General features: G+C 37.7%; 1 long non-coding RNA gene across 1 annotated transcript; it reads right to left on the reverse strand.

Annotated features, from left to right (window-relative positions):
• Nucleotides 1–284: 284 nt before the first annotated feature.
• Nucleotides 285–1,510, reverse strand: LOC143441618 (uncharacterized). The gene is made up of 3 exons (XR_013109185.1): nt 1,388–1,510; nt 1,071–1,174; nt 285–419 (listed from the first exon to the last, which is right to left on the reverse strand). It is a non-coding gene; the product is annotated as an uncharacterized LOC143441618 (long non-coding RNA).
• Between the last annotated feature and the right edge of the window lie 3,173 nt (nt 1,511–4,683).

Here is a 4,683-nt window from a genome sequence, read left to right on the forward strand (position 1 = left end):
TTGTTTGTTTATTGCAGTAGGGAGAAGAGGGGAAGTTTGAGGATTACCCGGAGGAGAATTATTGTAGATTTGGATAATCACACAAATTGTTAATACTTTGTTGTTTTACTGCCCATTGTATCAAGCTATGACTTCATAATTCATGTGCCCAAAGAGGATCTAGTAAAAAGTAAAAACTCAAAACATTGCAGAGCCATTTCATTTAATGAAAATTTCCATTTTGATATTATTTTCAATAAACTGTTTACTGTAAGTCCTGAAGGAACTGTGGTTGCCATCTCTCGTCAGAGGCTCCAGGGGAAGCATATTCATTTTCAATCACAATTGGCAAGTAAGGGTTTCCCTAGGGGTTGGAGGGAGTTTTCGGAATGGCCAACCCTGACGTGTGTTTCCAGATCCATGCTACTTCACGAGACCTGCTGGGAAAGATTGATTATTTTCATTTAAGTTTCAAGTGATATTCCGGGAAAAAAGTTCTTAAAACCACTTATCAATCATTTATACCTTAGTTCTAATTTCTTAGCAGCTTCCCCATTTTTAGCTAAGCACTATTATTTAGTATCTACTATCGAAGACTGCTGCTATTAAATATTAAAAGGAATAAAAGCCACTGCATCAAAACCAACATAGCAAAGCCACCTTTGTAGATTTCTTGCTCACTTCCACACACTTTGTGAATACTCATAGAATCAAAGATTTGACTCAGACTTGCGGGGTGGCTCAGGAACGGTGCAAGGTGGATGAAAGGGAGTAGAGAAATCACAAAGGAGACTGCCAGGTTTTCTCCCAAAGGGATTCTGCCGTGTTCCCTGTTGCTCTGATCTCCACTTGTCCTCACCTCGTCTTCCTTTCCAGATGGGTAAAACACCCATCTTGGGTAAAGTTGAATTCAAATTATAACTCTTGAGTGTACGTATGCTTACAGTTATCAGAGTTATCAAATTGGAGATTCATATTTAAATGCTGGCTGTCAATCTTCCACTCTTCACCCAGTTAACTTCCCTAGGCAACTCAACACATGGAAGTGAATTGCCTAGCACTTGCCAAGCAGCCCTCGGCCTTCCACTCACCATGTTCAGTAGTGGACGGACTGGCAAAGAAGTAGTGGTGGTGGACATTATACTGAGGGAGGATAAAGCAGAACATCACATCCGTGAGAACGAAGATAACATACCTGGTGAAGTCAAATGGCGATCATTATAGCAGCCATAGTACTTAACTTAGCGCTGCATCAGGTCAACAAGTCCAGGGAAAGCTTAAAACCCGAAACTCGAGACACGATACTGCTTTCCCACTGCACGTGGAGCTGAAAAATGCCTTAAATCTAACCATCATGCATTTGTGAGTCTGGACATCATGCATTTGTGAGGATGGCTGTAACACTCACGGTATCAGAGTCTGGGGATACCCGCTTTCAGCTCTGGTCTTGAGTGTTGTCCTTGTCAATCAGCAGGCTCCCTGGCTGAAGACAAAGCTGAAGTCTTCAAGGACTCTATATCAGTCCATTCAGTTTGGCTTTCTTCCCTACATCATGTGACTGATGGCTGGTAGAGCCAAGTTAGAAGTTCATCCTCTGTGAAGCAATTTCCAGGGTCACTTAAGTTCTAGACTCAACTTTCTGGTCTCTCGTTTCCATGTGTGGCCTTTCTGTCTCACTTACATGTGGTTTCTTGGGCTCACCCTAGGCTCTTTCTGGAGATCATTCACACCACTTGGGAGTGTTTTCCACAGTTTAGGGCTCAAATGCACTTCATCTTTTGCACTAGCCACCAGGGTAGAAGGGCAAAGGTAACCTCAGGCTAAGAGGGCAAAGGTCAGATTTGCTCCACAAGGAGCCTATTTTGAATGCATTTTCCTTGTAAAGAATTTAAATTTTTCCAAATTAAACACTCACAGAACTTTCTTTAAACCAAACTTTGTCTTTAAATACCTCCTCCAAGTCACTTTCTCATTTTTCTTCTGTTATAATCAACTCAATGTAAATTTCATTAAACCTTATTTGCATCATAAAATGAATGGTTCTTTAAAAGATGTAAAATAACCCTGCAACTACAAAATAGGTAAAGATGGTTGTCTAATGAATAGAATATTAGGTCCTGTTTGTGCATTTAAATTTTTTTATGTCTGTTTTCAAGAAAGTTTCTCAGATGGGCAGTGGTGGCGCACCTGCCTTTAATTCCAGGACAGCCAGGGCTACACAGAGAAATCCTGTTTCGAAAAACCAAAAAAAAAAAACAAAAAAAAAAAAAACCAAAAAAAAAAAAAAACCAAAAAAACAAAAAACAAAAAACAAAAAAACAAAAACAAAACAAAACAAAACAAAAACAAAAACAAAACAAAAAGTAAGTTTCTCTTTGTATATAGCCCTGGCTGTCCTGGAACTCACTTTGTAGACCAGGCTGGCCTTGAACTCACAGAAATCCACCTGCCTCTGCCTCCCCAGTGCTGGGATTGAAGGGGTATACTGCCACTGCCTGGCCTGTTTTGTTCATTTTGAATATATATATATATATATATATATATATATATATATATATATAGCTATGAAAATTTGAACATATAAAAATTATAGAAGATACTAAGGGACTTTGAACTCTTATCCAGATTGAATAGTCAGACTGATGCAGATTTAAGGTTTTCATTGGTGTGAATTTCTTATATTGATACGAAATTTGAGATTAATATTGTTACTCTTTGGTAGGTATTGTGGCTATGCAACTCATCTGAGAATACAAGGCTTAGACCCAGTCCTAATAACCACCATTACAAATTGTTTAGGATAATTAACACAAGTTAAGGGCTAGATAGTAAACTCATGGTTATATTAGATTCTTATTTAATTATAGTAAAGTGTTTTTAACTTACTCAAATAGAAATGACTAAGAATAGTTAAGGTTTAACAGTTCAGACATACTTCACGTAGACAGATAGTCTTTAAAAGCATCAGAAGTCCACAGAATACGACATTTAAAGCCATTTTTTTATTAAAGATCATTTGACTAGAGACATATCTGCTCCTGACAGCACCTGCTTCTTGGTTCAAAGAAGAAATTGAGCATCAACAGAGTTGCTTCAGTTGAGGCAAAATAGCCAATGGGCAAGAACTGCCTTAATTCATCTGGAAAAAATATTTTCCAGAAAAAGGGCACACTATGCAGAATAGTCAACTGATAGCTCTTCTAAGACAGAGTAAGCAGCCCTTCATAATGGTGCTTTACAAAAATCTGTCAGATGATCCTGGGCCAGGAAGCTGAAGACTGATGCTCCAGTGTTTTGAGGAGTGAGGAGCTATCCAGGTAGTCAGCTGTCTCTACAAATTGGTTAAGTTTTGGAAGCAATGTTTTGTGCTTCTGAAACATTTCCTAAACATGGAAACTTAAACATTTCCAGGTAATGTTTAAGTCATTCTCAGATTCTGATGAGGTTGAAGACTAGTTATAGTCTCATAGTCAACTCAAGTTGTTTAGCATTGAGGGAGATGATATAAATTGGAGAGGACAGTTTTCAGGTGGCGTTACAGGCTGAAATCTAAACATAATGCAGGGATAGAATCATAATTCTTTAAGTTAGGAATGTTGGTAGAGTACTTTATCTAACTGACACATATGATGGATTGGATGTTAATTGTATATCATACTTTGTAATTTACATGATTGTTCTGGTTTTGTTCAATTTATGTCTGGGAGAAGAGTTTTTTCTTTTTCTTTTCTTTTCTTTTTTTTTAATTGGACAGAAAAGGTGAGGTGTAGGAGTGGTTCTAATGCTAAGTCCTGTTCCCCAATTGGTTCTTGATCCATCAGTAAAGATGTCAGGGCCAATTGCTGGGTGGAAGGAAAGAGGTGAGGCTTCCAGGTCCCAGGGTTGGGGTGAGGCAGAGAGGAGATGCAGGAAAAGGAAAGGAGTTTTTACCATGCTTTGGAGGGAGAAAAGGTAACCAGCCATGTGAGATCTCTGCCATAGGCCACTTCTCTAGGTGAGAGGTTAGGTTGTTGAGCTGGGACTAAAGGTAACTGAGCAACTAAAGTTGATGGCATATTTAGGATGCTGAGCTAAGATTATTTGGAAGGGCCTGCTAGCCTCTGTAGATTAAAAGTACCCAACAATTGAGCCAAGAAGACAGGTTGAAATTGAGCAATGTGTTTGTCTGTTTTTCATCCTTGGATCCAATATTCTTTGGGTGCTGGTAGTGTGATCTGCCTGGAGCTTAAAGTAGAGTATCAAAAATTACATGCTACAGTCATTAACAAACAGTTCAGTTTGTTTAATTTATACTGTACCAACATTATCATAATTCTTTCACATAATCAAATATTTGGCCTATTTACAAAATTTCTCAATTTTTTTAGTTTTTATAAAAACAATTTTCAAACATCAATATCTACTTTAGGCTATAAATTATAGTTGGTTGATATGTCTTTAGTCTTGGTCAATATACAACCTTCCTCTTTCATCTGCATTTTATTGTTTCTTGTTGAAGTGACTTGAGTAGTTCTTCTTATAGAATTTCTCCACTGCATTGTATCACCGATTACTTAACATGTCTCTTTGTTCTTGTGTTTCTTATAAACTGTTGCTTAGATACTGAAATATGACTCAATGCCAGCTTAAATTTTTTTTTTTTTACAAGAACATAACTTAGGTAGTCTTGTATACTTCTACTAGGAGATACATGTCTGGTTTCAA

Source organism: Arvicanthis niloticus, chromosome 3 (assembly GCF_011762505.2).
Source record: "Arvicanthis niloticus isolate mArvNil1 chromosome 3, mArvNil1.pat.X, whole genome shotgun sequence".
Classification (NCBI taxonomy): Eukaryota; Metazoa; Chordata; class Mammalia; order Rodentia; family Muridae; genus Arvicanthis; species Arvicanthis niloticus.